The 26241-nt window shown below is 32.2% G+C and overlaps 1 long non-coding RNA gene across 1 annotated transcript; it reads right to left on the reverse strand.

Moving 5' to 3' along the window:
* Window positions 1-782: 782 nt before the first annotated feature.
* LOC142327050 (uncharacterized) lies at window positions 783-25732 on the reverse strand. The gene is made up of 3 exons (XR_012756897.1): window positions 25636-25732; window positions 18832-19062; window positions 783-2204 (listed from the first exon to the last, which is right to left on the reverse strand). It is a non-coding gene; the product is annotated as an uncharacterized LOC142327050 (long non-coding RNA).
* Window positions 25733-26241: the final 509 nt, after the last annotated feature.

Below are 26241 nucleotides of genomic sequence, written 5' to 3' on the forward strand. Positions count from 1 at the left end.
TATTATTTTTTGTAATTTTATTCATTCGATTGATTTGAATCGTTCAATTCAAACCCAGCTAACACAGTTATAGAGGCTCACAGTTCATTAATTCAATTCATTAAAGTTTGTATGTCAACTGGCAAATCTCCACTACTAATATATATTTATAAGTAATACATACATATACACATATTTTTATAACTTATGACACTCCTTGTAATGTAAGGATTCCAACGGTAGGGGCATAGATACTGAAAAATTACTTACTCTTCCCATCGCCTTCCTACCGGTACGATAGTGGAGGAATGGAATCTCGCAGAATCCAGAAATAGCCAGTACAAAACTGTAGATGGCTTACGGCTGCATCTGGGAAGAGGTCATTGCCTCTCTGGTCTAATTGAATAACGTAGTTGGAACATTCTGTATTACAAATATGCAGTACTAATGACTTTAACATTTAGCTTCCTCAACTTCATCAACATCAACTTCCTGTTTTCATTTTTATGAGCATAAATCAGACCCTGCTTTGTCCATTCTGAGATACACTTTCTTGATATCTGTTGTTAAGGAGGAGTAGTTACTTGTACTGAGTAAATGGCAAAATAATACGTTTTGTCTGGAGAAGTTAGCATTCAACCCCCTTTGAATAATTTAATTTAACTATTAATTCATAATAAAAACTTTATTAAAATTAGTTCCCCCATTATTGAGTGATGTACAAATAAATTTACTTCACAGGTAACATAAACAAATTTATTAAATAAAAATTTATTATTATAAAATACCTAAATAGAGTTAAAAACAAGCTGACAACACAGTTTTACAACTTTGGGTTTTTTCTGATGTATGGCTTAAACACACAATTTAAGATATTTATTTTATTTAAATATAATATTTTTTCATTTATTTATTAAATGATTCTAACTAATTCGCACGGGTGTGATGATACTAGTAGCAACAATCGACACTAACTAATGTAATTTCACATCTTACATTGAAAACATTTTGCTGGTACGGTTGGCAGATTGGTGTAGTCATGAGGCTATATGCACCAGGTACCGAGTTAACCGGGCGATCAAGTTTGAGACCTGGCCCAACCTAGTTACTTTTTTACACTTTAAATATTATTCATTTATATAATTCTACCACTCACCTGTGACGTCCTAATGTAGCAGTAGTTTAGACCACTTTTTATGGTAGGATTGTGATTTTGCAAAAAACTTTTACAAGTATTGTTATTTTTTAATTGTTAACAAATGTGCCTAAGAAAAATATGACCTTAATCAGGTGAAATCTTAAAATACTGAGGGTGACCTTGCTCTCCAGACTCATCCCTTCGAACTTTTAAGTTGAAATTTTAATGGCATCAATGTCCCATATGTAGAAGTAATCTGACCAAGTTTGGTCAAAATCAGTCCAGTAGTTCTGGAGATATAAGCTTATTTAGAGGTCAACACTGAACACATGAACGTTAAACATCTGGAAAATTTCTATCCAGCCTTTTGGTTTCCATCAAAATGTCAAGATCTGCTAAAAACCGCATATGCCCAAATTGGACCGATCATCCTAGTAAGTTATTAGTAGTAAGTCATCCTAGTACTTTTTTATACATTCCAATCTTTGTGCTATTTCTAGTATTAAAAATATTGTGAGTGATGATATATCCGGAAGAAATAGGAGAAATTCGTCTAGTGAACTGAATCTAAACACCGGAACGAGTTCCTCGACAGCAGGAAGAGCCACCTCGCCAGAAAGACGGGGGCGACTGGCCGACCGAACCGGTCCATAGGCATCCCTCATGGATCAGCATCCAGGTCAGTAAGTAATCAGGTCGTTGCAGGCCCTACCCTAGCGTCCTTTATCGCTACATTTAGTGAGGAAGGGTCGACCTGAGACTGTACAAGACTAAACTTCATTCACATTCATACATATCATCCTCATTCATTCTCTGAAGTAATATCTCGCGATGGTTTCGGAAGCTAACAGAAAAAAAGAGATGAACATAAAAAACCGCTTCAAAATATTAGAAATAAAGTCCAAACAATGATAAAAATTCTAGGCACCGATAGAATTATACGCATCAGTGTTAAAAAATATATTGCTAGTACTTAGAATGACTTTTTTTTAATAAAAAGGTATACATAAAGATTTCCCTCATCATTCAGTTCGTGATCATCGAAGGCGGTATTCATTTTAAATAAGTCTTTCATGATTTCTCGAATCTGAAATTTCAGAAAAAAACAAACTTTTTACTTATAAAAATTGCAATATATATTACGAATATATTCTAAATTCTCATGTTTAAAAGAGTTAAATTTTTTATTTATAATTATTGTAAATGCTGTTATAAAAGATTACAATACACATCAAGATGATTCTGAATTATTTATTAATTATTACACAAAGAAATATCTGTACGCTATCTTTATCGGGCTGGCTATTTATGAAGTTATTACTTTATAAATACGGTCTTATTTTCTTCATTTGTGCTGTATATTTTTTACTTTCTTTGAATTTATTTTTTAATGCGTAAACTTTTTTTATTGATAGGACCGTGATTGTTACGCCGGTCAACTGTATGAAACAAAACTATCGCTTAAATATTTACTGTTAACCTTTCCAATACTTCACCAGGAAAACGTATGTATTTTTCGTTTTTGCACGCTTTATTTTTGCCTTTAAATAAATCTCTGCTAGTCTTCTACAAGTTTACAAATATTTAAAGCGACTAAAGTATAATTAACAGCAGTTAAATTATTTTCTATAGCTAATTTAGATTAATATGCCGATAAATTTTTTGACGATCAGACAAAAATCTTAAATTAAACCTAATATATTTCGGTTCTTGGATTAGATAAAGAGGGTTTCCGATATTTTTAGTTAGAAAAAACTATTTAAGAAATAAAAAAATGCGATTAAGAGCGCATATCTTGTAAGTAATAAATGAACAAAAACTCGGATGGTGGTGTGTTGGGGTGTACGACCGTTGGTTTAACGTGAAACGTTACAGACGTTGGATGAAGTTCCTCCGACATACATACCGACCAATGGGAGAGCCACAATCGTATTTTTTTTTTAACAAAACAAAGTCTCCGATGGAAAATGTTAGTTCCTTAATTTGGTCAACTCTACAGATAAACTGGTCGGTCGGTATGTCCCGGAGTCACTTGTAGTGCATCGGATTGAAATAAAACGAGTGCGTACTAAATTTAATTTTAACATAAAACAGACACTAAATGGTAAGTGTATATTTATTTCGACTAATATTCGACGACAGTTTTGTTCAATATCGGTCTGCGATATGAGAAGTAAGAAACATAAGGTACAACAAGCAGCGGTAGAGGCGCTCGCGCCGTCGGCGTCGTTTACTGAGCGCGCTGTGCCAGCTTTGCGACACGACGCTCCCGAAACTGTCTCGCTCGCTCGGTACCGGACATTGGGGTATGCGTTGCCCATAACCTTCCCTTTCCAGTTATATGCGTAATTTATATTTCCAGCTGGCTTTTGCGCGGGCTGAGGCTGACATATTGAATTTTTTCTACTTTTTTACACGTTTACTTTAATTTTTTAACGGAAATATTGTCCAAAAGAAAGTTATTATCGCTTAAATCGATCTACCTCGACAAACTCTAAACACAAACACACGAATCACCGAGCTATTACGTCTAAGACGTCGGCTATACTGAATGGAAATGAGTGAGAGCGCCATTTTTGTCCGATCTGCGCTGTGCCCCGTCCCCACCAAACCCCTCACCAGGGACGCAAACTTAGTCTTATCGGTGAGCTGACCGTGTAAGTTATAAAATGACACCGCATTTACGCTCTGAGACTAGTAGTTATGGAGATTTCTTTTCCCCTCTACTCCTCTAGGTCGGTTCGGACTGTTGGGTATAACTCCACCCAGAGGAGTATCAGGTTAGTCTAACGAGTCTTCCCACCAACCGGCTGTATATCCGGCATGGTAGGTCGGCTCGCCGGTCAGCTCTTTTGAGGAGTCTTTATTGTGCCCTTTCTTGACGCCGTGTCCGGACATATCTGCCCAAAACACAGCGTCGGGTCTTTTTTCTTTTACTGTGCTTATGATCCCCTGGAGTCCCCAGACGATCATAGGCACTGGCACACCTGGGCATGCCAGCCCTCACCTCTGGGCTGTCCACGGAGATATTACGGCAGGACGATATAAACCTTTTCGTTACGCTACAAATTTCTGTTCTGGTACCCGTATGTTTCGTTGTGATTTTAAATTCTGGTCCTACCGAACCGGATACGGACATTTAATATTTCGATCGCGTAATCGTGAACGGTTTAATATTTCAGTTAAACAAGGACCAATACGCATTTTATTCATTATCGATCAGTTTGAAATAAGGTCGTTGCCGATTTGTTATGTCTACCGTAGCAGTTCTTTCGTCTGTTAATTTGTACGTGATGTTTTTATGTAATATATAACAGCGAAGTCGCTCCGTCTCATTCCAATCGATCGTTAATTTCATTCCTATGTTGTCATACTTTCCTTATCTCCTTATTTAAATTTCTTGTCTAAGTTAAATTTACAGACCTAATAATAATTTTATTTACATGCCCTGCGATATTCAGATATTACTAATTAATTCAACCCTAACGTCATCCTATTTATCTTTGCACTCGATCTAACATTAATAAAAAATCTATACTGATAAAATCGAAAAATCCAAACTTATTAAACAAAGAGGCCTAATTAACCAGAATCAACACATTTTTAGACGATTTCAAAAACCATTCCGATACTCGGTTACTGTATACAAAATACCGGAGATTACCGGAAATTCTAAAGTATTTTAATAGTATTCGAAGTAAATTAGAAATAGAAGACATAGCTGACCGTACATCTTATAGAATCGATTTTGAAGATCTTTATCGTAATTTATTTTCCCGTTTTAAAACAATATTAGGCGTAGGATGGATTATTAAGTCAAGTCAAACAAGAACCGCATTTGAGTACAATCCGTGACAATAACGAAACTTTAATCCGATCAAACCGATCTCACAACGATTATTTTCATTTACCGGTAATAAATACTATCGTTTTCCGGCGATTACACCAAACGGTATCGTTTTAAGGATACGTACGAAGGCTTAATAATAAATAACAAGTCTTTAAGTAACATTCAAAAATTTCATTATCTCCTTGCCTCTCTCGAGGGAGAGGCTAGAGAACTCGTACAGAACATTCCAATTACAGATGTTAATGTCAACCGCTCGTATAAGGCACTATGTGATCGTTACGACAATAAAAAACTAATCGTCACCAAGCATGTTAAAATGTTATTAACAATGCCGTCGGCTAACAAAGGCACATCAGCTGAATTAAGACACATTATCAATAATGTAACTAACAATAGAAATGCTATTCTAGCGTTAAAGGTACCTATTTCATCGGAGGAATTATTATTAACTCGACTAATTCTTGATAGACTCGATAAATCCACTCGTACTAAATTTGAGTCGACTTGTGACGAACATGAGATTCCTGGTCTGGATAAAGTAATTAAATCTCTCGAGAGGAAATGTCAAACCGAACAATTAGTAAATAATTGTTTGACCGGTGAAGCGTTTTCACAACCGATAAAGAGCGTTCAAAATGTAAATTCTCAGCTTAAAACCGCTAAATTGTCCTACGTATCGACAAATCAAAAGCGTAAAATTTGTAGCAAGCCTCATTTAATTTATAAATGTCCTAAATATTTGTCATTACGGCCAAACGAACGATTTAGTTTAGTCAAACGTAACAATCTCTATGCGCTAATCGCTTAAAATCCGATCGTGCTTACGAAGATTGTAAATCAACATCTGCGGGTTTTAAATGTGCAGCCCGGCACCATACCACCCTTCACTTCAATGGAGCTTAACCTAAAACGAAACGGATACCGCAGCAAGAAAATGTCTGCAACAAACCGGACGAATACCGGTTATCATGCGTTTCACAAGAAACGACCTCAAATCTTACTTGCTACTTCTATCGTAAAAACTCGAGATAAGTCTGGTAACCTACAAGTCTGTCGAGCACTTCTCGACGGTGGTTGTCAAGTTAGTTTTGCAACAGAACAACTAATGCGGCGATTAAAATTAAAACCCAGACCGGGTGGGATCGATTGAATCGTTTAATAGCCTTGCCTCAGAATCTAAATACAGTGTATTTATTCTTATACGATCTTTTCGTTCTAAGTTTGCTTTGAATTTAAATCGCAATATTTGACCAAAAATAAGTACTAATTTGCCCTCGTCTAAAATTGATTTTAACCTCTGGAATATACCACACCGAATCTTCATCTTGCAGACCCGACTTTTAATAAACCACAAAAATCGACCTATTGTTAGGTGCTCAAGTATTTATGAAAATCCTACGTATGGAGAAAGTTACTCGTGAAGGAGGCTTTCCCGTCCTTCAAAATACCGAATTAGGATGGATCATAAGCGGCGAATACTCACCCGGTTCAACTAATTACAGTTTATTCGCTTTACAAAGATAATCACTAGATCAACAAACGCAGAGGTTTTGACAAATAGAAGTCAGCGGACCTACTCGGTCAGAAGATCAGAAACTCTGCGAAAAACATTTCGTTGAAAATACCTTACGAGATGAAACTGGCCGCTATATCGCAAAGTTACCGTTAATTAAAGAACCGGTGAGTCAAAACCTACAGCTCAATCGATACTAAATTTCTTACAGAAAAAACCGAACCGCTATAATCGATTAAAGAAAGATTATCGTAAGTTTCTTAACGAATAAGAATCCTTAGGTCGTATGAAATTAGCCGAACCGCCTAACAATAATGAATCGTGTTACTCTTTGCCGCTTCATGCCGTTTTTAAAACCTTAAGCGTTTCGACCAAAACTCGGGTGGTTTTTGACGCATCTTCGAAACCGGCAACAATATTTCATTAAATGACCTACTGAGAGTCGGTCTTACGATTCAACAAGATTTATGCTCTATCACGTTAAGGTTTTGTACACGCAAAATCGCATTTACAGCCGATAGAAAAACGTATCGCCAAATAAGGATAGTTCCTGGTGACTTTCAGCGCATTCTGTGGAGAAAGTCTAGCGACGTACCTGTGCGCGAGTATCGATTAACTACTGTCACATATGGGACTGTATCAGCGCCGTTTTTAGCGACCAGGTGTTTAAGGCCCTGGTCATAAGAGATGGCACATATACTGCAGTAGAAAGACCTATCGTGATTAGACCTACGGCTCGCCAGGTGGATAAAATAGTCGATAAAGTGTCACAAAGACTTAGCACTATAATTGAATTGACACCTGATACCCTCACATCGATTATTCAACAAGAGATGGACATGGAGATAAGGACCACCAGGAGTAGAAGACAAGTATACTGGTGGTCCGATGAGATAGCGTGCTTTCGCAATACTCTACAACAAGCTAGGAGGAAAAAGCAAACACTAAGGATCAGAGGCGGCTCTGAATATGACACTGCAGTCAAGTGTTATATAGAGGCAAGGCGTCAGCTTAATAGGTCTATCAAGAGAGCCAAAAGGGATCATTGGGCCAGACTCTGCGAGGAGTTTGACAATGATCCCTGGGACCAGGCATACAAAATCGTCACGAAGAAGTTCGGCAGGGGTTTACCGATACTGAGCGAGCATCACGCCAGGGTCCAGTTCGACGAGCTATTTCCATGCGAAGAAGAAGCGATTGTCACCTTACCTGATTTTGAGCCCAGGAGATTTACACCTGCCGAACTGAATTGTGCCATTGGCCAGCTTGGCAATAAAAGAAGCCCCGGCGTAGACAGAATTCCAGCTACTATACTTAAAGGAATTTTTAAACAACGGCCTTGGGAAATGACGGACATTGCCAGCCATGGGCTAGAGAATGACTGCTATCCGCGGTGCTGGAGAGAAGCAAGAGTTGTTTTTCTCCCCAAGGGTGGAAAGGAACAAGAACAAGTTCGATACAGGCCGTTAAGCCTGTTAAATAATATGAGCAAGGTCATCGAGAAGATGCTTGCCGCAAGGATTATTGGAGAAATTGAGCAAGGAGTGGGGATTAGCCAAAAGCAATATGGGTATTGAAACGGTCGCTCCACAGTGATGGCCGCCAAGAAAGTAGTCTCCTGGATGACAGATGTAAGACGCGGCACCTGGAGGACGAGGGGTGTTCCATTGCTTGTCTCATTGGATATCAAGAATGCGTTTGGCTCCATTAAATGGAGCCATATACATAGAGCGCTATTAGCAAAAAATGTTAGTCCATATTTGAGGAGGCAAGTAATGAGATACCTCTCTGATAGAACATGCAAGGTGGAAGGAGGTGGAAGAAGGAGAAATGGAGATAGATATACATGGTGGAATGCCCCAGGGCTCAGTTTTAGGCCCATTATTATGGGTCTTAACGTTTGATGAGATCTTAAATTTAGACTATCCTGCTGGGGTTGAAGTTATGGCCTATGCCGACGATTTGGTGGTCTTGGCGAGTGACAGGCATGAATTGGAGGCACAAGAAAAGGCCAATTTGGCATTGCAGATAATAAATGGTTGGCTATGTGGAAAGAATCTAACGCTAAATACTAGTAAATGTAATTTTATAACATGAGGAGTTATAAAATGTTTTGAAAAATTACAAAGATTTCAAGCTGCTTTGCTACACCGACATGCACATTTATACTGTCGTTACGTTAAACGTTAGATCTTATTTGCAAACCGCTGACTTTACGGTTTTTACATGTCGATTTATCTACACGAATACTAACCGCTTTTACGTATATCTAAGAGTTCGTAAACATCATTATAATCAGACGAATATTTACGGTAGTTACTTTTTTTAATTAATGGCGATTGCACAAATTTATCCTTATTTGCTACATAAATTTTTTTACCGTTCTTTTCAGTCTATCCTCGATTCCATTATAGCATTTAGTTAATCTACTGCTAAAAGGAGCAATGTTTGGAAGCAATAATTATAAATAAAAATTATCACAAAAACACACTCGCTTCAATAGCACATTATGTTAGAAATACACTCTATAAAATTCTCATGTTTGTTTAAATTCGATGATAACACCGACATAACAATTGTAGCATATCAAACGTTTAAAAAAACTAGAAAAATCGGTTACCTCGTTCAAAAGTTATTTCATTTTGTAAAACGCTAATTTTTATATATTAGTATCACGAAATTACACATTTAATAGACTTTTTAAAAAATGAATTACACAACGAAATATCTCACTAATATAAAAGTATTGTAGTGCAATGGAATCGGTAAAATTGAACAATTACATGACGGAAAAAATTTTTTTGAATAAAATATTTTGTTTTGGTTTCCTTCTCCCGTTAATCACGTCGGAAAGGAAATCGCATCAATCTACGGTGGATTGTTCAAGGACTGCATTCGAGATCCTACTTTTTTGCTTTTTTTTTTAATTTTGTAAGTGGAATTTTTTTTATTTTACAACTAAAGGTACAAATTTAGTTTTCTCTCCAAATATCGGTAACTATTAGTCGAGTGAAGATAAACCGATACAGATTCACAATAAACATAAAGGCAGTTACTTTTACGAGGGATTCGAATACTAGATCGTAGATACCGGTGTTCTTTGGCGGTCAAGTTTCAATTAACCACATATCTCAGGAACGGTCGGCCTGAGACGGTACAAGACTACACTTCATTTACATTCATACACATCATTCTCTGAAGTAATACCTTACGTTGCTCCGGAGACTAAACAAAAAATAAATAGCGATTAAGCTACCTTCTTAATTGTTGAGAAATAAAGAAAAGTTAAAGTTGCGGTATATCTATAGACAAAGATACGCGGTAACGACATAATAATTATTTTGTATAGTAATTTTTTTCATTACATTTTTAATCGAGACAAGTAAGTTCAAACTGTAGATCGTTGATTTCATCGCCGAACATCGACGTCATATACTATGTTAAAAACGATCACGACATAAACTTAAATAAAAGCGTTTGGTTTATCGTTTTTTAAAAATATTAGTCACATTTATGTTAATAGTTTATACCTCAGATTGACATTTTATTTTAATAGAAAGACGTTTTAACTTTTTAATTAAAATAAATATTAAAAAAATCTGATATGGACAATACACGACTTCCTTGTACGCCTATTAAATTACATTTACATACTTTTTTAAAAATGAAAAGTACACAAATTTTATTTCATTAGAAACGGCTGGTATTTTTTATTTTTTATTTGTTATTGAATTGTTATTAATCGTAAACTTTTTTTACAATGAGAAGTTAATAATTAAATTAAAAAAAAGTCCAAAATCCAATTTTTTTTTGGACTTGATGTTACAACAGGCCTAAATCCAAAATTTCAACATCCTACGTTTAATCTTTTTTGAGTTATGCGAGATAAATCCGTACGTACAGCTGACACGCCGAAACTAGTCAAAACGGATTCAGGGGTGGTCAAAATGGATATTTCCGTTGAAATGTGGAAGCCGAAATTTTTCGCGATCACAATACTTCCTTTACTTCGTACAAGGAAGTAACAACTTACGTTCAAAAACAGTATACATACATACGTATCTCGCCTAACTACTGAATGAAAAGTGTCCAAAAAAGTCCAAAATCAAAAACAAATTTGATTTTGGACTTTATCTTAACTGCATAATAGGCCTTCATTGAGAGCTTTTCAATGATATACACAAGCGGTACTTTTTTCCATCGGTTCTACGAGTACTTAAATGAAAATTTAATTTATGGAAATATCTGCATCTATAAGGGAATGGCATATTAGGTTCGAATCAGACATAAAATCCTTTTCCATTTTTTAACGTTTTTTTTTTTTTTTTTTTTTTAATTAAATGTATTAATTTATTAATAATTATTAACCCGTGATTGTAAAACAAATTTTACAATAAATAATTATTCAATAAAAAAAATATGAAAAAAATCAAAAGTTGTTAGTGAAATAAAATTCTACGTACTTTTAAAGATGTGCATATGCATATAACAGGCATTATTACATATATGTATATGTAACAGAGATGGTGAAACATCTGATTATTTAATAATAATTGAAAATTATAATTTAGAATCGTATAATTTTTGGAAAGAAAGATTAACTATTGTAAAAGAAAAAGAAAGTGTAACTAAACTGATACAAGGGATATATTTAATAAATTCAAATATAGTATAAGGATATGATTAAAAGTTACGGTTATCCTAAATTTATCGATGTAAATTAATTGAATGTGGAGGAAGTGCAACACTGAATTATCGATAAACCTTACGAAGTTAAAATTTAAAAAAATAAACTTACACAATTTTTCGATTGTCAGGAAAAATAATACGGTCGCGTATATAAATAAATAAATAATTATAAATTATTATATATTATAAATATATAATATATTATAAATAAATAATAAATGGAAAAGCGACTTTAAGTTGACTCGCCGTGAACAAGTAGCGGTGACCAGACTTAGAATCGGTCACACGCGATTAACAAATTTATATTTGTTAACCGGCGAAGTGAGACCAATGTGCGGTGTTTGTAATAAAACACTGACAATCAAGCATCTAATAGAAGAGTGTACCATATATGAGGACCTCAAAAAAAGGTTCCGTCTTACAAATAATATTAGTGCTGATCTGGATAATGGAAATGAAGAAAATATAGTTGCATTTTTACACGCCAGTGGACTTCTTAAAAGTCTATAAAATGAAAGTTTAAAGCTGTGACAAAAGAAACTCTAAGCGGTAGTTTATATATATATATATATATATATATATATATATATATATATATAAAGAAAGAAATGGTATTGATAAGTTTAATTTTAATTTTAAATGCATGGTCTTTTGAGAACCTAATCTCAAATTTTAATATCGGGGCCCTTTACACCCCGTAAGTGTTTCTGATTGTCCTTGTCTACTATGTCTTAATGTTTATTGTGAAGGTTTTGTGTTTTTAAATAAAATGTAAGGGCCCTTTACACCCTTACATATGACGATCCTGATGGAGATAATAATTTCTTTTAAAGAATGTGACGAGGGCTAATGGCCTTAGCATGCCCATAAAAATTCAATTAAAAAAAAAAAAAATACGGTCGCAGGTGATATGTCGATTTGGGCAATAATATAATATTATATATTAATTGTAATATTATGTTTTTGTGTTTTGATATATTTATAGGAAAACACACCTGTTACTGATAATTTGATCTTTAAATTAACTGTGAACAGTAAACTACGTTTTTCCCTTAAAACGGTTGAAGACCACCAAGCTCGGAAGCTTTTTGAGCAGTTCTTGTAAGGATTTAAAAAAATGTATAATAAATTTTACTATCTAAAAAAAATTTATTTTCGATTTAATAAAAGCACAAGTATTGTTTTCAGCTTTTGAAATACTGTATTTCTCGGTCAAGCGGCTTTTATGAGACACTATATTTTCTTATTCAAGGTAAGAAACGGAAATACGTACAGTTAATCTTTTATTTATTAGTTAAGAAATGGTCAGGAACCGAAAAAAAAATTTAAAGAAAAGATTCAAGAAATAATAATATTGATTTTTTTCATAATTCAAATGGAAGTGAATATATCTTTAAAGAAATGTTATTCTATTTATTAGAAAGAATAACTGATTTAAGTAGATAGAAAAGAAACTGCAGACTAGAGTAGTATAAAACATTACCGTTAAAATACAAAGTGACACGGCAAGAGACATAAATCATTCCACATTACTTATAGTAGACAGTATAATGACAGCTGTACAGTAAGTCAAGGGTGATGTTATATCTCATGTACACGTGTTCATACGTTTTAATATATATATATATATATATATATATATTTGTGTAGAGAGAAAGAGAGGGATAATAAGTGAGTAAACAAGCTCTGTAATATAAATGATTTATTATAAATAACGAACAAATCTGTTCATCTTTTATCTCACTTTTGGTATTTTGTCTATCCGATCTAAGTGTACGTCAATTATGTTTCAATACACATACACACACTCGCGCGCACGCACGCACATGCAAAGCAAATAAAATGTTTACACTGCAGAAAAGTAAAGAATTTACACGAAATATATAAACATAAACGATTTTTAAAATCATTTTGTTCATTTTAACTGCTGTAAAATCCATTTGACCAAAACACCAAACATTTAAAAAATTTTATTGTAAAAAAACTCAGGTGTCGTTTTCCTTTCCTGTTCATATAAATATTTATAAATAAAAAATATTCAAAGTCGGTAAATTAAAAACTTTAGTTAAACAAATTTAGCAACATAATTCAGATTCTTTTTACGTTATTTTAAATATATAAACTCTGATTTAAACGTTTAAACGCTTTTTCAAACAAAAACAAAACAAATATTAATTTTAAAATAAATGATTTATCGTTAACGATGCCCAGTTTTTTACATCCTCTCTCTTACCGCCATGAACAGTGGTCAGTACAAGCCTTTTTGTTATGTAGTTTTTTATAAACTATTACTTGTCCTTGAATTGGTTACATACAATAGCGTTTGCGTCTTTGTTTTAACTACTGTCAGTTTTAACTGAATTTTTTTTTTTAGCACAAGCGGCAGTGTAATTATAAAAAGAATTTTAGACTACATATATCTTACAGTTCTATACTTGTTCATCAATAATTTTATGTATATACAAAACTCTTGACCCAACAAATACAAAAAAAATTTCAATAAAAAATCTTTTTTCACGCTTACTAGGGAATATAGAATAAGACCTTACGTTCACATAAGTTATAAGAAAACTTTTCTCAGGATTACCAGAGGAATTTCCGCTACAAAATACATGAAATTATCATTATAATCATTCAATCTAATGATCTAATGAATTTTTAATTTAAAAATGATGCGGTATTAAAAGCATTAATATGAAAAAAAATATATATGTATAATAAAACATTTTGCGTCTCAGTTTTCCTTTTTACCAAATGAGGTTTTTACCGTCCAAATTACATTGTATTCCCGTCACGCGGCCTTTTTCTAATGCACGGCTTACACACAGACACACGCGCGCGCGCTTAACGTATTTCTTTTCATTATTAAATGATTCATTTCATAGATTCTTTAAATTTCGACCTCTTAAGTTCGGCTGATTCAGAAACTTTTGTAAATTGTTTATTTGGCGGAGATTTTTTTATAGTTTTTTAAGTGTTAATCAATATTTTAAAAGCTTATCATTTTTATGTGTAATATGAGTAGTACTTCAAATAAAATTATCCGTACAGGCCATTCTCAAGAAATGTAAAAGTGAAGCGAGCGTTCCGTTTAAAATAAAAAGAATATCTCTAAACGCAGTCGATTAACTTCTAGTAAACTGTAAAAAAGATTGTCATATAATGAGGAAATATTTATTATTACTTTCAAACAATTTTTCTTTTAACTTTCCCCAAAAAATACTTTTCTATCAGGGAAAACATTCCAACTGAGAATCTATTTTTTGTTGTTTTTTTGAGATATTTAAACGAATGGTATTGAAAAAATTATATATAAAAGAGAAAAAACCCGCTAACGAAAGTTAGAATCGTTAATCGCCCCAGTAGTTCACAAAAAAAATTAAGTAAAAATAATATATACATATACACACGCGCACCCAACCCTTCAAACACAGTAGATTTACTTCGGAGCAAAAATAATTCAAACTTCAAAGAATCTCCTAAACATAATCACAAATAAATTTATTTTAACACGAATAGAAAGCGCGTAGTTTTCTTACTGTTGAAATTAAACATTTAATTCAAGGAGTATAATTAACTCGCCGTAATATTAATTTTTTTTAAAAGTAAATTCTACAAAAACTTAAAAAATTAATGGTATTAATTTCTCAACAATTCTGATTAAGTAAATTATAACCTAACAAACATAGATATAAAAAACTTTTTACAACAGTACGAATAATTTTTACGATCTTCGGAATTTTATTATGTTAAAAGAATTTCGTGGAGCACACGGTCGGGTAGAAAAAGAGATGAGAAAAGAAATCGCAAAATTTCTCTAAGTTCTCACCTGTTAACTACAGAAATGAAAAATTGTAACATCGATTCATAAAAAAGTTTATAGATCCATCCACAAAGAGGAGGCTTCTAGAAAACTATTATTCTTGATTATGACAAAATATTTCTGGTTAAAACCATAAAATCTATAGTTTTACATACGAATGTAAAATATGTAATTTAAAACGATATCGGTCCAATTATTTTAACAGTCTTCCGTATAAAACAGAAAGTAAAATATGAAATATAATATTTTCGTTATTACAAATTTGAGCAGAAACAAATAAACGCCATTATTATGCAGAATAACAATTAAACGAATGGCATATAAAAAAGCATAAATATAAGAGAAAAATCACACTTGACAAAGCTAGAATCCTTAATGCCCCAATACTTCACAAAAAAAGAGAAGTAAATATACAGTATATATATCTTTATATATAAAAATATTAAGTTCGTTCGTGTACACTTCAAAAACTTAAAATGTTCTGCACCGATTGAGCTCAAATTTTAGCACGATATATAACCCGCATCAAAGATTGTTTTTATCTATTTTTCGCATCAGTCACATACCCGCGAGTTTTTTTAACGGTCAGCAGTGTACCAGTGACCGCGCCATCTGCCGGAAGCGAGGGGAACACTCGCCATACTAGCTAACGACAACCGCAGTCACATGTGAAACAATACCTGTTACCAATTACATTGTTTATTAACAAAAAAAAAAAAAAAAAAAAAAAAAAAAACGTAGCCACTTGCATCTGATTCAGATTATTATACAATCTGAATTAAATATTCACTTTAATCGAGGTACTTTTGTGTGATCGTGTCGTGATCGAGCTGCGCCTTTCACCAAGCTCTGAATTTATTAGAAAACGACCAACAGTGGGATATATGTATTAATGACGCGTGCAACACTGCACATCCAAACCAAATTCGCGCATTATTCGCAATTATATTGACCGCTTGCTTCCCTTCATCCCCCACAGAGTTACGGGAAAGATATCAATCGCATATGGCTGAGGATATTTTGCATAGAGTACGCCTAGAAAATACCAATATGACCGTAGAATTTACAGAAGGCATTTACAACGGAGCATCGACAAATATTGAAGACAAGTGCTTAGCAAATGAAGTTCTTAGTCGATCGGGAATGCCAGCACCCACCCGAGCTGCGATTGCTTCATTTGATGTGGATTTACGCCGTGAACAGAGTTACAACATCGGTGATCTTCAGTCATATGTCCGATCAAACATTCCCAAATTAACGCGTGAACAGAAAGGCATTTAGGATCGCATAATGCAAATGATAAATGACGGAGTTGGGGGGGACCTTCTTCTTGGATGCGCCAGGAGGAACTGGGAAAACATTCCTCATTAGACTGATTCTAGCAACGGTTCGATCAAAAAATGACAATTATCCTGTTGCAGAATATTAATCTGCAACGGCACGCGACTTGCAGTTAAGAAATTGATGAATAACGTAGTGGAAGCAACGATTTTAACGGGGCCTTTCAAAGATGAAGATGTCCTTATTCCTCGAATACCCATAATCCCGACCGATACACCATTTTAATTTAAAAGATTGCAATTCCCAATTCGATCGGCATTTGCAATCACAATCGATAAAGCTCAAGGTCAATCTTTAGAATTGTGTGGTTTAGATTTAGAATGCAGATGCTTCTCACATGGACAACTGTATGTTGCGTGTTCCCGAGTCGGCAAACCAGATAGCCTTTATATCTACGCAGACAGTGGAAAAACAAAAAATATTGTATATCCACAAGTATTGCAAAATTAAACTTCTATGAAACGCATGCTTTGTTTTGTTTTTTATTTCTCATCCATGCAACCACAATGTGCCACAGCGAAGCGTGGCGGGTAGAGCTAGTATATATATAAAATAATTAATTACACAATCAAAATTTTATAAAACATTACGGATCATACACTAAGAAAAAAATAAGAGGTAACAAACTTAATACAAAATAATTCCAAATAGTAATTAAACAATAAACTATACGAAATAATGAGCAGTTTAACCGTACAAATTACTTTAAATAACCGCAGGTGGAAGACAATATAATACCTGTTGCTATGGCAACACAAAAAAATTCCATGAAATTTAAAAAAAACTTTATCTTCAAACAATAATAAAAAATTTATGAAACGGTAGCGTCTACGTTAACTTATATAAGAAAAATAACATATTTAAATAAAATTATTTAATAGTTTTTAAGACGTTTTATGTCTCAAAACGGTTTGAAAATTTTACGGACAAAACCCGACTTCATTATTAGAAACTGATATACAGCGACAGGTAATAAACGATTACATTAGCGATCGTAAAGAAAAGGTGAAAAAATTCCATAAACAAGTAAAGGAAACTAATGGAAAAAAAAATTAAAAATTCAAGGAAAAATAAATATAAATAAAGATTTACTGGATATCCCGCCTGATGTTTATATCAAGACTCTCCAAAAACGAAGTAAAGCGAAAAATAGATAGGACGAAGGAAAAGTAAGTTCAGTGAAAAACAGCAGAAATAGATGAACGACGTATAATAAAAAAATCAAAATACATTTGAAAATCAAAAAATACATTTCAAAATCAAAATCAATACAAATTCAAAAAAATCATTCAATACAAAATCAATACAAATCAAAATCAAAAATACATTTCAAAATCAAAATACATTATCGAAAGGTTAAACAGATAAAACAGAAAAATCTTCCTAATACTAATTTTATTGTATCTTTTAATACTAATTTTTTTAAACTGTTCCTAAATGAATTCATCCTGGAGCGGCTGAAATTAATTCGTAAATGATCCCGATAGAATTGGATTTAGCCAAATTAGACGCCTCTTACCGTAGATTTATTCATTATTATAAAGTTTTAAATCGTTAATAAAATTTGAATACTATTTCTGAATATGTATTAAATTTTTTTAATCGTAACTTTTAATTATAAATTCTATAATTTAAGTAAAAATAGTCATAAGTCTAGAGATAGAAGTATTATTTGTACAAAAATGTTAATAAATGAAAAGTTAAAAATAGTCTTAGTAAGTAATTAAGTAAATAAAAGAGGAATTGTTAACGGTCTCGGTTCGATTGTTAAATTCTTTACTACCAATTTAGATGCTATGATGGAGAAAAATATAAAAAAATGTTAGAAGAAATAAAACAAGATATTGTAAATCAGATTAATTACCGGTACTCTGTTAGTACAAATATTATTAGTTTCATAAAACAGTTATATAATTGAAGATAATTTTATGGAATTACGTAATACGTAAATGATTTTGTCGACTTGGAAAAATTAAGAAATTTCGTGTATCTATATGTAAAAGAATTAATTTGTAAAATAAAGTTTTTTTTCAAAAATATTATTCGTTAAAAGAAATAACTTATATAAACAGAAAAGATAATTGTCTAATTTTACATCCGGTATCCAAAATATAAAATTAAAAAAAATGTAAAATAATTATACACCTTTATCCACTGTTACAAAATTTATTTGAGTTTATTTAAATATTTCTCCAAATTATGAATTCGTGTCTGCTACTTTCAAGATGTTATAATGACTGTGAATGTTTATTTTCTAATGATACAGAATTTAAAATATATAATTGTTTAATTTTTAACTTTATTTCATTGTTTTTTTGGTTTTTTTTAATTATTTTTACTTGCAATGAACAATTTTTTACTTCTGTTCAAATAAAGTAGTTAAGAACGTGCCTTTGATAATTGCACCTGCGGTTAAAGGTGTAGTCCAAATACTGAAAACTTTAACCTAGATCAGTAACCAAATAAGTTTTAATATAACCGTTTTAAAATTAACCCACCGTGTCGGTCTAGCGGTGAATTCGTCTTCGCAGATCAGCTGATTTCGAAATCGAGAGCGTTCTAAGGTTCAAATCCTACTTTTATACGGATTTGAACAGTAGATCGTGGATTCCGGTGTACTTTGGCGAGTTGGGTTTCAATTAACCACACATCTCATCTCAGGAACGGTCGAGCTGACAAGACTAAACTCATTCATCCTCTAAAGTAATAATATTACGTGGTTCCGGAGGCTAAACAAAAAAAAAAAAAAATTTTAATGATTATTTTTTTTACATAAAAAGTTTTTTAAAAATAGGCTGTGTTTCAATCGCTACCGAGATACATATTATTCGATAAGACTGTCACTACTCTTTCCTGTAATAATCCTACTGGATTTGGATTCACCTTTGATAATCGTGTACATATTGCCCGTTAAGAAAGTAAAAACCTCTTTTTTCTCGGAGAGGTTTGCACACTCGGTCCTGAGTTCGATTCCGGCTTGATTTCATGATTATTTTATACATATAAAATTTTGTTACTTTAATCTAGTTTACTTTATCTAGTGAAAGGTTATCTTAAAATAAACCGGCTTTCATCTTTGTATTGTAATCGTACTTAAAATAAGTTATTTTATTTTGAAATCTTACAGAGCAGATTTTTATCTAGCGGACCCGGCATTAAATTTGTTTGTACGAATTAAATAAATTATTGTATTATATTTGACAAATTATATTATGAAAATTATAAAATATATAATATTAATTCTCTATTACTTTCCTTTCTTTTTTCTTATGACCTCCGGAATGTTTACTACAGTTTAAACCTCATTATTATCATTACTACATAAATTAAAAAAAAACCGTGTAAATACATAACCTAAAACTTCTTTTATTAGATTTAATGTAGTTGTATATATCAAGAGATATAGTCTATATCGAATGTCTATGTCTAAATCGATCGGCGTAGTTCATAAAGCGATAAAAATAATTTCTGTTTAATTTAATACAAACCAATTTGGTATTTTGTAAAAAAAAAAAATTTAGTTCATTTAATTTTCACAATTCCCGTTTATTCTGTTAATATTTATTATCAAAAACACATTATTTAGTACCGTACTATTTTTCTGGTGTGCTGGTGTGCAATATTTATGAAAAATGGGAACTTCCGTCAGACTTCAAAAAAAGTGTTATAGTCATGATACCAAAGAAAGCAGGGGCAGATAAATGTGAAGAATACAGAACAATTAGTTTAACTAGTCACGCATCAAAAATCTTAACTAGAATTCTGTACAGAAGAATTGAGAGGAGAGTGGAAGAAGTATTAGGAGAAGACCAATTTGGTTTCAGGAAAAGTATAGGGACAAGGGAAGCAATTTTAGGCCTCAGATTAATAGTAGAAGAATGATTAAAGAAAAACAAACCGACATACTTGGCGTTTATAGACCTAGAAAAGGCATTCGATAACGTAGACTGGAATAAAATGTTCAGCATTTAAAAAAAAATTAGGTTTCAAGTACAGAGATAGAAGAACAATTGCTAACATGTACAGGAACCAAACAGCAACAGTAATAATCGAAGAACATAAGAAAGAAGCCGTAATAAGAAAGGGAGTCCGACAAGGATGTTCCCTATCTCCGTTACTTTTTAATCTTTACATGGAACTAGCAGTTAATGATGTTAAAGAACAATTTAGATTCGGAGTAACAGTACAAGGTAAAAAGATAAAGATGCTACGATTTGCTGATGATATAGTAATCCTGATGATATAGCAGCCGAGCCGAGAGTAAAAAGGATTTAGAAGAAACAATGAACGGCATAGATGAAGTCCTACGCAAGAACTATCGCGTGAAAATAAACAAGAACAAAACAAAAGTAATGAAATGTAGTAGAAATAACAAAGATGGACCAATGAATGTGAAAATAGGAGGAGAAAAGATTATGGAGGTAGAAGAATTTTGTTATTTGGGAAGTAGAATTACTAAAGATGGACGAAGCAGGAGCGATATAAAATGCCGAATATCACAAGCGAAACGAGCCTTCAGTCAGAAATGTAATTTGTTAACATCAAAAATTAATTTAAACGTCAGGAAAAAAGTTTTGAAAGTTTATGTTTGGAGTGTCGCTTTATATGGAAGTGAAACTTGGACGATCGGAGTATCTGAGAAGAAAAGATTAGAAGCTTTTGAAATGGGGTGCTATAGGAGAATGTTAAAAATCAGACGGTTGGATAAAGTGACAAATGAAGAGGTATTGCGGCAAATAGATGAAGAAAGAAGCATTTGGAAAAATATAGTTAAAAGAAGAGAGAGACTTATAGGCCACATACTAAGGCATCCTGGAATAGTCGCTTTAATATTGGAAGGACAGGTAGAAAGAAAAAATTGTGTAGGGAGGCCACGTTTGGAATATGTAAAACAAATTGTTAGGGATGTAGGATGTAGGGGGTATACTGAAATGAAACGACTAGCACTAGATAGGGAATCTTGGAGAGCTGCATCAAATGACTGAAGACAAAAAAAAAAATTTCATAGTAAAAAATACTAATATTTAAATTACTTGCCGAGTTTGTGCAGAAAAATCCTTTTCTATTTTGTTTTTGTATTTATATATAAAATATTCGTAAAACTTAAGATAAATTAACTACAAATAGCTGCAAAATATTGCATTTTTCATGGACGTAACACAATGTTTTGGTGCATGTAGATCAGATAACTGTGCGGTCCGAATCGTACAGAAAGAGAGAAATAACGTATGAGAAAGACAGCGAACAAGCCGGGTACGCAGCTAGCTGGTAAATAATGCACACAGCAATTACGCAATAAAAACAACTATTTCTCTTGTTTTTATATATCTCTCGTAATCATACTACATAAAGTTACCCCGCTCTTTTTTTTCATTTATTTTGATTAAATGTCGTTTATTATTAATAATAGTTCTATATTAACGTAAAATTATCTGGTTTACATTTTCGAATAAATATTTCATTGTCGTATTTTAAAATAATTACAATAAAAATATATTTAAAATTGTATTTTTTATTTAATAAATAAGTTTTACAACAAAAAGAGGAATTTCTAACAAAATTTGCCGATTCAAAAACAAAATGTTAAATTTTTCCGAACAAAACCTATTCGTATTCGATTTATTCAGTGATAAAAAGATTACTTATTTAAAGATATTTTGGCGGTGTTTAAAATCTGTATACATAGTCATGTATCATAAATATACGTAATTCAAAGCGGTATTTATGATAAAATAAAAATACTTACACGAATAAGTTATGAGGAGGGCTTCTAACAAATAAATACTTATCCACATCTCTTTATGGAATATTCTATTACGTTGAAGTTATAATCACAACTCTTCTTCGTACAAGCCTATCTCCCTCTATCTTTCTCTTTTTCTCTCTCTCTCTGTGTGTGTGTGTGCGCGTGCGCGTGTAAAATTCATAAATCTAATGGTTGATAAATTCATTTATATAATGGTATCTGACATGACACGACTCACAAGTCGCTTCTGAAAACAACGCAGCCAACTTAAGAATAACAAGTTCTCATGCTACGCTTATAAGGAAAAGTGAAGACTGGAAATAAATGGTTTCCCTTCCCCTTATTTACCGAACCGACTATACGATTGCAAATCGACATAAGAAGCCCACCAATAAGCAGATAATATTCATCCGTGTAAAAGCTTCATAAAGTGAACATTATTACTTTCAGAGAAAACAGTTCTGACCGTTACATTTTGTATCTGAGGTATTTAAGATATATTGCAACTACAGTAAGATATGGGGCAGATATAACAGCAAATTAATGTGGCCGTTGAAAAAAAAGGCGATATAATATTGCTGTTTTAAACCGATTTTACCTATTTATTTTAAAAATGCTCCCCGGACTGGGATATATTGTTAATGGAACTCGACAACAGAATAATGCTGGTCACTTTTGAGGAGTCATCGAACGATAAAATGTAACCGATTCAGCAAAATAACATCCGAGTGTTAATATTTTATATTCATAGAAATACACATTTTTGTAATTTTTTTCCGAGCAGTTAATGAATAAATACTGAAGTAAAAAAATAAATAAATAAACATCCATAGTTGTAATGCTGTTTAAATTTTCTCACTCCCCTTTCACTAGTATTGCATACTAATACTCTCTCTCGCCACTAGATTATTCTCTCTTTCTCTCTCTCTCTCTCTTACATAGCACGATTTGTAGTATCAGGTAATAAAAAAACTATTAGATAATTTAAGTAAAAATTAAAAAAAAAAAAAATTTATTTATAATCTGTACTTAATAATTTATATTCATACGAACAAAGACCACGCTTTACTCCTAAAAAAATGAATATACGATTACGTTACCGCTCGGATCACCGTGCTACAAAAAATTAAATGATACAATTACTATAACACTTAGTTATTTTACTAATCCGATTCTCAATTACCCGGACTTCCGCGTTTAATTTATCCGTAAAATATGCATAGTTCTATTGTTCAATTCGATTGTTATATGAATTAATCATGAATAAAAGCTAAACAAAAATTTCCTTCGTTGGAAAACGGAACAAATAAATCTATTCAAAATAAATATATTCTATGATTGACATTTATCAAAATCTCGATTATCCGACCTCTATTTTCAAAAACTTACAGCAAGTAATTCAAAATGTATAATTATAGATAGCATATAATCTGCTGAACCCGATGGTAGATAACGAATTTTGAGAATAGCAACCCGCCTTATCATCTTTCCATTACTGAAGAAGAGACTAATTACAATTGAATCGTTGCGACTGTCATTAAGGAAGGAGATATATTTACGGATTCGAACCAGCAACTTTTGGATTAGGCAATAAATGTTCTACTGTTCTACCACTGAGCTATCTTCACAAATCTCTCTCTATCACTCTCTCTCTCATATATATATATATATATATATATATATATATATATATTACGCACGTAGCTAGCGAGGGGCTAAGGAGGCTATAGCCACCGCCAAAATTGTCGGGCGTTGGGGGCTGCAGCTCCCATCGCCCGACAATTATTAAAATTTATCATTCACGAGCTAAATCTAGTAATTTGGGTACAAAAAAAAGTTTAGCATTTTACATTTAAGTAATGTACATCTCAAAAGTATTTTCACAAAATTTGAGATAAATCGACACATAATCATCTGTCTAGTCATTAATCCCCTCCTATATACCTTATTATATTATATCCTATATACCTATTTATTTTTTTATACTCGTTCTGAGGATTATTTCGATTGGAATTATTGAAAAGATCATTGTTAAGTCCAGAATTGAATTCAAGACCTGTTAATTTTTTTTTAAATGTATGAAACCTGGCGAAACAATTGTCGGGGTGGTATCTAACATGAGAATCGAACCGGAGTCATTTGTTGTACTGTCTCTACTAATAGTGTTACGATAACAATATATTATAAAAATGAAAATGAGACACAGTTAAATGTTTTGTACTATGTTAAAATAGCTCATTACTATATAAGAACGAAGTATAACTTAAAATCTGAACAAACAGAATAAACTTCACACATTACTTTTTGATAGTATTAATAAAAAATAAATCTCTCTGTCTCTCTCATTGTGTGTGTGTGTTTTTTTGTTTGTTTGTTTGTGTGTGTGTGTGTGTGTGTGTGTGTGTGTGTGTGTGTGTGTGTGTGTGTGTGAGCGCGCACGCGCGTATTTGTATTGTAGATGTGGTGGATTGTCAGCTAAGTTACATAAATTTAGAAATAGTGAAATCATATCATTACATCCATACGTATCACTCGTTAATCGTTTTTATAATTTATAATAATTTGTAGTTCAGTTATTTTTCTTTAAGATGATTAGCTATTGAAGAAGTTACAGTCTAGATGTGGAAAATTCTTCGAATACTAATCTGGAATCAAACCCAAGACCTTTGGTGTATTATGTAGCAAGGAAGTACGCTTTCTGTGACACGGTCGCGGCGACATTACATTTTTATTGTTAATTACAATATTCGATTTTTTTTAAATTTCTGCTTTAAATTAAAATAAAAAATATTTAGTAAAAAAAAAAATTATAAAACCGCGCACGCGAATGTAATTTTATATAAATGTGCAATCGTCACGTTTACGTGCGCGGTTGTAATTATATATATTAATTGAATATTAGGTAAAATTAAATAATTGAAAGCCTCATTCATCATTACCCTTTTATGTACCGTTAGCTATGTTCTTTAGCTAACACGTACAAGTGAATTTGAAAAGTTGTATTCATTTATTACGTTGTTCAATTGTAAGTTATCACAGTTAATAAAAAATAAAAATGAAAAAAAATCAGAACAAAACTTTTGGCTAAATTTTTGTCGAAAAAAGTTAATAATAAGTCTGACCATCTAACATAAAACCGACCTTCTGCTTTGATCTGCAGAACATAATGAAGGTTTCAAGAAAAGTGAGAAAATATTTGTAAAGTATTTCATACCAAACAACAAAGGCAATTTATCTTTCTAAAACAGGTAGCTAATTTATTAATCACCAAATGTAGACACAGGCAAAAGGTTTTGTTATTAATAGAAATCTAAACAAAAAAACAGAACTTCAAACAAAAAAACTAGAACATTGATACCCGAAATAATTAATAAGTAGGCACATTTAAATAGAAATACGTAAATAAAACGTTTAGTCTACAAAAGATTCAGCAAAACCCCTGTTCTAGTGTATCGGAACTTACTTGAAAGCAAATTATTTTAGTTACATATTTTTATAAAGTAATCTGTACTTAATTTTAATTAAAATAACAAGAATAAAAATATATTTGACTAACCTAAAAATAATGATTTTTGCCAAAACAAAACTGTACTTGGTAAATAGATTCTGGAATATTCCCGTCGTGTCGTGAAGTGAAACGATAAAGACAAGACTATTGCAGAAAACTTTTGTTGCTGCACGTAGTTCTTAAACTTCTCACAGATGGTGTGAGTGTCTCTATTTTCTAATTAGTTTCTTTAAAAAAATTTAATTTCAGATTTTTCAATAATTTATTTATAAATACATTTTTTATTTATTATTTTTACTATCTTAGAATGCTGGGGGCTCCCTGTAGATACACCCTTGAGAACAATGGTTTATTACATTAAGAAATAATAAAATCTAACACATATTTACATCTAACTCAGTTTTTGACTATATTCTAAGATATCTTAATTAAAATATATCTTCATAATTAAAAATAATCTTTAGTAAGATTTGTTAGCTCCAAAGTGAAAAATAACAGCATCAGTTTCTGAAACTGGCTGCAAAAGCATCTGAAGCTTTCAGATATGTTATATAAACATGTTATATAAACTCTGTTTGGTCTGTTTACTTTTGTTAAAAATAAGATTTTGTTTGTTTTTACTATTAATTACAAGCGATAAAAAAGTCACAATAA

Source organism: Lycorma delicatula, chromosome 6 (assembly GCF_047948215.1).
Source record: "Lycorma delicatula isolate Av1 chromosome 6, ASM4794821v1, whole genome shotgun sequence".
NCBI lineage: Eukaryota > Metazoa > Arthropoda > Insecta > Hemiptera > Fulgoridae > Lycorma > Lycorma delicatula.